General features: G+C 43.9%; 1 long non-coding RNA gene across 3 annotated transcripts; it reads left to right on the plus strand.

Moving 5' to 3' along the window:
• The first annotated feature begins 3,217 nt into the window (after nt 1-3,217).
• LOC146890080 (uncharacterized) lies at nt 3,218-11,346 on the plus strand. 3 transcript variants are annotated; one of them, XR_015735724.1, is made up of 4 exons: nt 3,218-3,356; nt 3,911-3,982; nt 6,002-6,600; nt 11,180-11,346. It is a non-coding gene; the product is annotated as an uncharacterized LOC146890080 (long non-coding RNA). The 3 variants fall into 3 exon arrangements; XR_015735723.1 differs by having other exon boundaries at nt 3,911-3,978; XR_015735725.1 differs by lacking the exon at nt 3,911-3,982.
• The last annotated feature ends 536 nt before the right edge of the window (nt 11,347-11,882 follow it).

Raw genomic sequence — 11,882 nt, forward strand, 5'->3', positions numbered from 1 at the left:
GCTGTTGGGAGGAATAAGGAGTTATAGCCTTGCTGGAGGAGTTGGGTCACAGAGGGTGAGCTTTGAGGTTGCCAGTTAATTCTAACTCCTCCTTGAACTTGCAAAGATGATGTAAATTCTCAGCTACCAGTCCATGCCTGCCTGCCTGCCTGCTACTGTGCTCCCCACCATGATGGTCATGGGCTCACCTTCTGGAGCTATAAGCCCCAGTTAAAGTCTTTCCTCTCAAGTTGCCTTGGTCATGGTGTCTCTACAGGACAATAGAAAGGTCACAAAGACAAGCAGCGGTCACTCTTAACTGCTGAGCCATCTCTCCAGCCTGTCTGACGGGTTTATAGGAAAATCCTCCGATGATAGTTCTCAGGGTTACTGTAACTCATAAGCTTGACTTTACTCGTGGGTAGCTGCGGAGTTAGTGGCTAGATGGTTCCCGTTTAAAAGCTTAGGTCCACTCTGCCCACTAAGTTCTTGTTCTGCCAACCAACATTATTTTTTAATCACATTTATTGTATGTGGATGTGTGGCTGTGGGGGCACAACTGACACAGAGTTCGGGTGGAGGTACAACTTACAGAAGTAAGGCCTCTCCTTCCACTAAGTGAATCTCCCCACTATGGGACAGAGCACAGGTTTTCAGGCTTGACAGTAAATACCCTTACCTGCTAAGCCATCTTGCCAGCTCCCAACATTACCTATGTTTTAAAAACCTCTTTCTATTACTGTTTCCATTCCCATTGGCAACCTTTTTCATTAAGCAGTCCCTCTCCCAATAACTTCCTTGTACTGTTGAGCAGGTTTTTAACAGACTTTCCTACTAGGAAACAGCATTAAGATGCGCAATAACTGGATTTGGGAAAGGATAATGGGCAGGTAATGGGTACAGAGAAGTCTAAGTTATAAGCTTCAACCAAAGTATCAGTAAGAAAACTGAGGGAGTCAAAGGTGAAGAACAGCTTGTTCAACTGGCATCTTGTCTATGGTTTATTTCAAGGCTTGCACTCTCTGATGCATTAGCCACAACTCACCCTGAGGATTGAAAGAAACGGAGTCAATGCTGCTTCTGCAACCATCTAGTTATAAATCCTTGGCAGTTTAACTGTTTCTCTGTTTCTTATCTATAAAATGAGGCCTGGACAAATGTTCGCTGTGATTATTTCTACGACAAATATTCCAGAACTCTAGCAAAGATCCTATGGTATTTCCCTTCCACAGTGTAGGTCTTATCTTCTCCCGGGCAACAGACTATTGAAAGGCATCCATAGTAAATGTACTGGGCTGGCAGTCGTAGTAATAACATAGCAGATGTGCAAGTGAAGGACAGCAGTAAAAGATCACAAACTAGGGAGAGCCTTTCCTTAAAACGAATAATAATAAGAAGAAATTGCACACTATCACACTTCTCCTTATTTGCAATGGAATCACTCCCCCAGAGGTGGTATTCACTTCCAGCTGTGTTCTGATCCGTTCAGTTCAGATGAAAGAATTCTCGAGCCAGCTGGGCATGGTGACGCCTACTTTTAATCTTGGTTCTTGGGAGGCAGAGGCTGGATGATCATGAGCTTCAGGACTTCCGCAGGTTCTTGGTGAGTTTGAGGACAGCCGGGGCTATAAATGAAAACCGGAGCAAAAGTTGAGATCTTCAAGATCTCACATCGACATTTAAAGGAGACCATAAGTGTAAAGAAACACGCTTTTGACAACTGTTTTAATAAGGAAACAGATGAATAAAGTATGTTCAACAATGTTATGGTTAATTGTCACTTTAAGAGACAAGCCACGCCCACTCCCGGTGACCCCTACCCTTCTCTGCATCTTGACTCTCACTGTCCTCTCTCTTTCTCTCTCTCTCTCTCTCTCTCTCTTTCTCTCTCTCTCTCTCTCTCTCTCCCTCCCTCTCCCTCCCTCTCCCTCCCTCTCCCTCTCTGTCTCTCTCCTCTTCTTCTCTTTCTTTTCTCCCTTTAAGTAATAAATATCCAATTCTATTCTGTACAATGTATCTGTATATGTGTCTTCTACCCGCCGCCTGCTCACACCCCTGGGCTCGCTGGGACCAGCCCGCCTGCCATGCATCTCCCTGCCCAGGACTAGCCACCGCTCGGAACCGGTCGCCATCTCTGCCTGGGACTGGCTGCTCTGTGGGCCTGCCTGCCTACTGCCGCTGGGGATCTTGCAGCACTTTTAACAAACAGTTAATCTGGAAGATTCACTTTTGCTTTTTTTTAATTATGTGCATGTATGCATGAAGGCATATGCACATGAGGGCAGGTGCCCTCTGAGGCCAGGTGCCCTCTGACCAGGGTTTAGGATATGCTGGGCCTGGAGATACAGGCAGTTGTGAGCTTGGATCCTCTACAAAGGACCCTTAACTAAAAACCATCTCTCCAGCCTTATTAAATCTTAAAACAATTTTTTCCCTAAGTATATAGGATTGTCTCTCTGTGTTTCCCTACATGATAATTCTGAGAACTGTGTAAGTAGGTTAAAGAAAAGGAATGGCAAAGGTCAACCACATGACCTGGGACATTGAGAACAAATCAGTTTGGGGAGGAAGCACTGGGGAGGAAGAGAAGGATCCATGATTCATTATTAATCATGAGAACCTATTGGAAACAAACCAAAATATTTTTTGTAGCTATCAGATGGCTCTTAGATCTATTAAGTTCCAAAAAATTACAAACAGGAGTGCTATCATTTTCTCTTGTTTGTATATATGACCCAACCCCATTACTCTTTTTTTGCTAAAAATGACTACTGCTTTCTGATGGTTTGAATAAGAACGGCCCCCATAGGTTCATCTATTTGAATACTTGGTCATAAGGGATTGGTGCTACTTGGCAGGAATTAGGAGGTTGTTTAACATGAATTCTAATTGGTCCTAATAATAAAAACAGAATCAGATTTTGGAGTAAATGCTGAAAGATCAGAGAAGTAAAGGAGCCAGCCACTAGAGAGACTTCTTACCTCTACTGAATTCTCAGACCCCCCCAAAAAAAACCTCCTATCTCTTCCCACCTTATATTCCTCTCTCTGCCCAGTCATATCACTTCCTGTCTGTACAGACCTTCAGATTTCTATGGCTAACTAGTGGCTTGTTCCTCTGATCTTCAGGCAAGCTTTATTTGTTAGGGCACAAAGAAAATATCACCACAGGTCTGGCCTTGTTGAAATAGGTGTGGTTTTGTTGGAGGGAGTGTGTCAGTGTGACTGGCAGCTTCAACTACTCAAGCCGGGCCCAGTGTTTTTCTCTTCCTGTTGCCTCAGGATCCAGATGAAGAACTCTTAGCTTCTCCAGCACCACGTCTGTCAGCATGCTGCCCTGCTTCCTGTCATGCTGATAATGGACCAAACCTCTGAACTGTAAGCCAGCCCCAGCTAAATGCTTTTCTTTATTAGAGCTGTTGTGTCTGGATGTCTCTCCACAGCAACAGAACAGTGCAACCAGTACCATAAGACTTGGAAAGCCGAGAGAAAACCAAGGGGCTTTAAAAGAGATGATTCACAAGTGTCTTGGTTTGATAAAACATCACAATCAAAAGCAGTCTGGGGAGGAAACTTCTTATTTGACTCATGCTTCCACATCCACATCCTATCAATGAAGGAAGTCAGGACAGGAACTCATACAGGGCAGGAACCCAGAAGCAGGGACTGAAGTAGAGGCCATTGAAGAACACTGGTTATTGGCTTCCTTTGGCTTTTATTTTTGTAAAATAAAGCTGTGAGAAATGAGGCTGATCCCTACTTTTCAGTTGTGAGAAATCATATAGATACCTAAGTATCTAACAGTCTATAAAGCACATGTCATGGTTTTATTAATTTTGTTTTGTTTTTGTAAATAATGTTCTAGTGAGACAAATATATCCCCTTGCTTTTTTGAAAAATCTAAATATCATTTATTTATTTGTCTGGGGCAGGATGCATTTGATGGAAGAGTATACAGTCAGAAGACAAGTTTCAAGAGTCCATTCTCTCCTTCCAACATGTAGGTACGTGGGATTGAGCTCAGGTCATCAGGCTTGATGTCATCAAACATAAGGAACAGAGTTTGTATCCTCAGAGCCCACTTAAAAGTGAGCAGGCATTGCAGTCAATTGTTAATGCCAGCACTTGGGAGGGGGAGACAGGGGATCCCTGGGGCAAACTGGCCAGCTACACTAGACAGGTTTGGTGAGTTCTGGGTTTAGCCTCTACCTCCAAAAACACAGAGAAGAGCAACCAAGGAAAACACAAACATCAACTTTATGCATGTGAACACGCATACATTGATGTCCACCACCATTCACACAAACACATGTAAAAATAAAAATATGAAATGCTGCTGAGAATTGGGAGGTTATATTCCTATAGGTTTACAGCCTTTGGTGTGGATGTGAAATATTTGTTAATTATGTAAAGATGTGTTGCATTTGTTTAATTACGTAATTATGTGTTGTTGTATTACCTTGCCTGCCTAAGGCACCTGATTGGTCTAATAAAAAGCTGAATGGCCAATAATGAGAGAAGAGCTATACTCAGAACTTCTAGGTAGGGAGAGTAAGTAGGAAGAGGAATTTAGGCTGGGGAAGCCACGGAGACGCCAGGGACCAGACATTCAGACACAGAAGAAGCAAGAAACTAGGCCGTACAGAATGAAAGGAAAAAACAAACAAAAAACCTGAGGCAAAGCATAGATGACTAGAAGCAGATTAAGTTCAGTTAAAAGAGCTAGTGGGACAGGCCTAAGGTAAGACTGAGCATTCATAATCAATAATAAGTCTCTGTGTCTTTATTTGAGAGCTGGCTGGCGGCCCAAAGGAAAATCCAACTCCAGGTGCTTGTGTGTGTTTGTCTGTCTGTGTGGGTTATGACATGTCCTTATGAGGCCAGAAGAGGTCATCAGATGTCCTGCTTCATTATTCTCTGCCTCATTCCTCTCAGACAGGGTCTCTCACTGAACCTGGAGCTGGGCTGGTGTCCATCAAGCCCCAGTGATCCCCTCCCCATCTCCCCACCCAGCAACAGAGTTAAGTTCACCTAAGGCTACACCAGGCTTTTCTTTTTTTAAGATGGGGTCTAGGGTCCAAAATTGGATCTTTATGCTTGTGCAATAAATGTTCTCAGCCACTACACCATCTTTCCAGTCCTCCAGACTACATTCAGGACCTCCTTGGGAAAACAGTCATGGTCCTTGTAGTGATTTGAATAGGAATGGCCCCCATAAACTCATGTATTTGAATGCTTGGCCCATAGGTTTGTGACATTATTGGGAAGTGTGTCCTTGTTGGAAGAAGAGTGTCATTGTGGGGGTGGGCTTTGAGGTCTCAGAAGTTTGAATCTGTTCTCTACCTGCTGCCTGTAGATCAAGAACCATGATCCTTCTACAGAACCATGTCTGCCTGCATGCTGCCATGCTTCCCACCATGAAGATAATAGACTAAACCTTTAAACTGTGAGCTAGTACCAATGAAATAGTTTCCTTTATAAGAGTTGCTGAGGCCATGGTGTCTCTTCACAGCTATAGAAACCCTTACTAAGAGGGTGCTCATAATGGAATCTTTCCTTTAAGGTTAAAATAACAACAACAAAGACAACAAAGAGGTCATTCGCAGACCCCTTACCTCTATGCCTGAGGCTCTTGTTAGATCCCCAGCACTGTAAAAGAGAAGAAGGAGGATTATTAAAAGCCATAAGAAGTTTAAAGAAATCAATCGAACAGAGAAACAAAAACAACAGAGGAAACTCGAGTCTTTGAATTGCCACTTAGCTACATTAAAGGCCTACTAAGATTTGCCTGAATCATTTTCTTGAAAACTCTAATTAACCCCAAGGCTTCCTTTGCACAATTCACCCAATTGTAACAATTTCTTAAATTGAAATTCCCTGTTTTAGGCTTTTTCCAGGCTACCAAATTTCTACTCATTTTTTCAAGGCTCCATTTAAATGTCCCTGTTGAAGCAGCGTATGTAAGACACCCACTGTGTGCTGGCGTTTACTAAGTGCACTGCCTGACTTTCTTTAATTTTCAGGGGTTATGTAGAGAGCCGCGTGATGCCACGCCTTACAGGTGGTGCTGATTCCCACCTTCCACCTTCCCAACGGTGAAAGCTCTCAGGTGTGTACAACTCCATATATGGCTAACGCTAAAGATCTGGCTTGCTTCTGCATTTCTGGACCTATCTGCGTTTCCCACGTGGCTGGCTCTGCCCTGAGCGAGCGAGAGGTGCGAAGAGGGTGAGAAGATTGTTCTAAGGTCCTGAATAAAACCTCAGTTAGAATTGTCTGGAGTTGCGTCTTCCTTGCTGGCGAGGCGGGTGTAACAGGGTTATCAAGCTGGAAAGTGGATATGGTCAACTCCTTTGTGCAATGAAGAATCGTGTTGCTTAACCAGAAAAAGAGTCAGGCCAGGAATGGAAGCCAGGGCTCAGGATACGAAGTCGTTTTTGTTACCTCCTATCACACAGGGCGCGCACATTGCACGGACATCCTTCGTCTTAGATGGGTTGCCTTCGGGCGAGCTCCTGCGTGCCTGCGTGCCTGCGTGCCTGCGTGCCTGCTTGCCTGCATCCATCAGTGTTGCTGAGGAATAAATGGAGGGCCCAACTTTTGCAAAGAAAGCGCTCACACGGTACTGTACTCCCATCGTCCCCCCTTTTAAAGCCAGCAATGATTTAATTTGATTCTGTATGTATGCTTTTCATTCTGTTTCTCAACTGCCTGTGTCGCTTTCACCAGCTGTTAGTTGAGCATTTCCTGTATGTATTGAGTGGCTCTAAGTGGATGGGCAATTTTGTTTATTTCATTTTATTACTTAAAAGAAACTGTGGTAGAGCTGAAATGTAGGTCAGTGGTTGATCCTTGGCAAACAGCAGCAAAAGAAAATTTATGTAAGGGATACGTAAAATGTACCACTGTAACAGTGTACAGGTTGGCAGGGTTAAGTATATCCGCTTTGTTGTGCAACTGTAAATGATTCCGTTCACATTTGGAGCCCGCCCCCCGTAGTACCTGGCAGATGCTTGCTGACAGGTGGGAAATTTACCATCTGTCTTAATCCATTAGATAACTATAACAAAACACCATAAACTGGGTTTAGCTTATAAACAACAGGTTCGTTTCTCACAGCTCTGGAGGCTGGGAAGCCTGTGAAGTTTCCAGCAGATTCTGCATCTAACGGTAGCTGACTTTCTGGCTGTTAGATAGGAAGGAAGCCTCTAGTCGATGCTTTCTCCAGTGAGAGGGCAGGACAGTTAACTCTGCCCCTCTTGTACTCACCCCTCACCAGAGGTACCACCTCTTAACCCCTTCACCTTGGAGGTTAGGGTTTCAACATTTGAATCTGGGGGCACAGTACTGTAACATCGTGTAAGATCCCCAAAGTGCCTTTAACCTGAGTTCCCTGTGCTCAAGGGATCTCAGTAGCCCTGCCAGCAAAAGTAGTTATTTCTAAAGCCATTACCCTAAATATGTCTGAAGAACGGTCTTACGTCTCAGATCCTTAATTTGATTTATTGATTTTCAAAATAGATTCTAAACTCACACGGCTTAAGGTTTGCAGGTTTGTAAATAGCAAAGGTTGACAATGGATTCGTTTCCAGAAACATTTTAAAGGTGTGTATAAACAAAATCGGACTGCGCCTGAGCCCCACCTTTCCCACAAACTATAAAACACCACCACACTCTCCGGAGTCCTCCTCTTGTCACTTCCTATCTCTTGAAGGTCACAGCATTCCCCACGTCTCCTTTCTACGTTCCTTGAACGTGCTGTGCTCTGTGATTTACTTACTCAGTCAACACTGAGATTTTTTTTCTCTCCTTTTGCTGCTATTTTTTCCCCCCAGTCTTTGGTGAATGAAACATTACTGTCATCAATGACATCTGCATACATCACTTTACAAGAGTACAAGGAGATGGGTAAAACAAATTTCCACACTCTGAGCTGCTTGGTGAGTGGGTGTGTGTGTCTATAGCTTAGGTACACATTGCTGAGAATTTGTAAATAGCTATTTTTGTCCCTTATTCTCGAGGTCTTTGGAATTAGATTGCCATGACATATGGTATAGACGTGTGGAAAGAGCTGAGGCAGAACAAAATAGAATCACTGCCCCCTCTGCCACCCCATTTATTTCTAACAGAAGGAGAACTGCTTGGCCGGGCCTGTCAGGTCATGTCCTGCCTCCTCAGGGTCCCTCCAGTCACTAACCCAGGGTTATCATCATATAAGTCACATGCTCAAGAGAGTACCGACTGCTGGCCCAGGGTTAGCTTGATAAGCCTAGGGTTGCCTCTCCACCAGGCTCCAGACAGACCAAGCTCCTTTGAAAGGGGGCGAGACAGGCAAATACTTGGATTTGCTTATCTATAAAGCAACTACCACCCCACTTTATTCTAAACGCTCCCTATTATGTGTGTGACTTAATTATTAGTAGAGTTTCCTTTCACATTCCCAAGTGTCTTGGACTGGATGACAGTTTACCAAGGTCCATAGATGGGACAGTCCTGAAAGGAATCTTAGGTTTTGGTAAACATCCCCTGGGAGAGACACACTGAGAGAAATGAGATTTGGGCCTCACTGCCATTGTCTAATGTAACAAAAAAAACATTAAATTTATAGCAAACGAACTTACTTCTATTTAATAGGAGTTAGATAGCGCTGAAAACTTTTAAATCCCACGTACATGTCCCTTCTCTACCGACAGATATGCTGTGGGGCTTTTTCTCCTCCCCATTAGGTCACTGAAGAATCTTTTGTGCTAGCAATCCCTTGACCTCAGCAGATATAATAACCACGTTTGCTCTCCATTTGGCAGTTTGGATGAGGCAATGGCTTTGCACAAGCGCCTCACTGGCAGCACTGCCACCCCATGCATCGAAGATTATAGAGTCTGATCTAGGTGAGAGTAAGGGGCAAGAAGGATGCTTTGAGTTCAGTTCAAAGATGCTTTATTTTGATTAGCTTCCAAAGCCACATGGAAGTAGGGCAAAGGATGGGCATGGATCCAGGCAGCCACAGCTGTCCCTTGTCCCCTTTGTTTTCCACAGGGTGACCATAAATTTGACCGTCTTGGCAGCCTCAAGAGTGAGATGTCTTGGAAGGTCAGGGTTGCCCAGAAATGTGGGCTCATTCTTTCACACTCCAGCCACAGAAGCAGCTAGAAACAACTTAGGACACCATATAAGGCAACATTTTACTCAGCCAGCCACTTCATTCAGGCTAATATCCAGCTTCCAGACCTTGAAATGCCTGCAGTGCCCAGCCTGCGGCAATCCTTCCTTATCTACACCTGGGCAGAGTGTGGAGGAGGCTTCCTCTGATTTTGCAGGCAGGCCCGGCCTTGGTCTACCACAAACACACACTTAGCCTTTAAGTTCACAAACCAACTCTTGGTGTCTTCCCGCATTAGCACAGGCTAAAGGACATCTGTGTTGATTCTGATCGACTCCCTCCGCGGGCCAGGCTCTCCATTTTGCTAATCACTTTGTCTCCTCTCTCGCTGATTGCTCTTGATTGCAGAAGCCCGGCTCTTCAATTGCTGCCTGATTCTCTTTGTCCCCCAGAGCTAGTCCTTCCGCGAAACAATTCGTCCTGTACACACACGCAACTCTCATCATTTCCTCCCCATTTAAAATGTTTATTCTTGCACTTTTGTTTCCCTCACGGCCACATGCCTCCTCTTACTCACTCTTAAAACAATCTTGCAGCCTTTGTACTTTCTGGATACAATGAGCTGAGTGTCCGTAGGCCCCCACATCTATGCGCAGCCGTAGTGAGCATGACTCGTGACTAAAATGGCCAGCAAGAGCTGGAAATGTCATTTGCCTGTGCCAAGCAGGACAGATGAACTCTTCCTTAGAAACATAGGTTAGCTTATATCTCTGTGAGTACATTGGTTTAATGTTCTTTTTAAAAGACCGGAACTTCTTTCTTTCCTTTGTCAGTCTCTAAGTGAAGGAGGCTGGGTGCAGGGCTTGAATGGCAAGGGGGGGGGGATACCAGGACAGAACTGAAGCTCACCTGTTATTATCATAAATGAGAAATTAACGTAAGTGAGAGAGAGTAACACTGTAAACCACTAACAGCTCTGAAGGAAAGGTATCTTGGTAGTCGGGGAGCCGAGGAGTACCACAAAGACTCACCTCACACAAGAGATTTACACAGGATTATGGTCTCTGCTCAGGCAAGAAGCAGCAGAGAACTGAGCAGGTAACAGGCATATGTAGGGTTTCTTGGGAGAGCAGTTTTCCAGGGTGGGGGTTGGTGAGATGTCAAGTCCTGAGCTTGGGGTGAGCCCAGGAATCAGCAGGATTTCAAGCCCAGGGATTGGTGGGATTTCGAGGTCAGGGATTGGTGGGTTTGGGTGGATTTTCAAACCTGGAAGTCATCTTGGACCTTTTATTCTATCATCAGCGTTGCTTGTTATTGCAAACTAGTTTGACAGTCACAAGTTCCTCCAGCAAGGTGAGGAAAATAACAATAGACATATTTCAGATTGATAAGGGGTTAAAGAAGATTTTGACATAATGAGACAGAAAACATACATGCCAGTTCAGTATGAAGAACCACTCCCACCAAGGGAAACAATACAGGCTCTGAAAAGATCTAGGGTCAGCAGCAGTGGGACTCTGAGTTAAATAATCACCCACCCCAGGCTGCTAGCTGGACCCCATTGTCTTCTTAGTGTACCTCCACATGAAGAAACATAGGAAGGGCACTGTCTCTACCATAGTCCTGGGCTGAGAATATTGGCTAGCTCCTCTGAGCCAAGCCAGCTCAGGTCTAGGTCCCTTTGGGAAGCCACAGACAATGTGCCCTTCTCAACTCTCTTGTCTTCCCCTTTCATGTAATTTTCATCTAGACTATAAGGGGTCCATGATGAAAACGACCCTGTAAAATAAATAGCATCTCTGTTTCCTCCGCCAGGAAACTGAGAACTGGAGAATCAAGTAATCACCAAGTAAGTGATGGGATTGTGACTAAATCCCATCGGTCCAGCTTCAAAATCCACAGGAAATTGTTACATTCCTGGGCGGAAAGCTTGGAAAATGCTGCCCTGAAAAGCACTGTCCCTCATAATTGTCAAAAATCAAAATGTATCAACCTTTGCTCAGCAGTTACTTTCTTTTCCTAAGGGAGGCAGTTGACCCAAACGTCAACAAATGATTTTTCTCCTAATCTGATTACACTGTAACTTTTTTCTCCAAACCAGAAATCCAGAGATACCAATCTCCTGAGAACTCCAAGCTCGACTCTACAACACACCATCTTGGGATATCCAACAAGCATCTCACGTGGAACATGTTCAAATAGACCTCAATCTGGCCTTCTCCTGATCTTCCCTGTCTTAGTAAACATAGCACAACAGTCAAGCCATAATCTTGGTATGCATTTTTACTCTTCCCTCTTCATCTGTGTCTACTTCATCAGCAAGCCATGGTCATTCGACTTCAGATAGATAGATAGATAGATAGATAGATAGATAGATAGATAGATAGATAGATAGACAGACAGATAGACAGATAGACAGATAGATAGATATAGTCATTCGACTTTAGATAGATAGACAGATAGATAGATAGATAGATAGATAGATAGATAGATAGATAGATAGATAGAGATAGTCATTCGACTTTAGATAGATAGATAGATAGATAGATAGATAGATAGATAGATAGATAGATAGAGATAGTCATTCGACTTTAGATAGATAGATAGAGATAGTCATTCGACTTTAGATAGATGGATGGATGATAGATGATAGGTAGGTAGGTAGATAGATAGATAGATAGATAGATAGATAGATAGATAGATAGATAGATAGTTTTAAATTATGTGTATGTGTATCTGTCTCTGTGTTAGTTTCTATACGTGAATGTCAATGCCTGTGGAAGCTAGAGGCATTAGAGCCTCCT

Source organism: Myodes glareolus, chromosome 20, assembly GCF_982192425.1.
Source record: "Myodes glareolus chromosome 20, mMyoGla1.1, whole genome shotgun sequence".
In the NCBI taxonomy this organism is placed as follows: Eukaryota; Metazoa; Chordata; class Mammalia; order Rodentia; family Cricetidae; genus Myodes; species Myodes glareolus.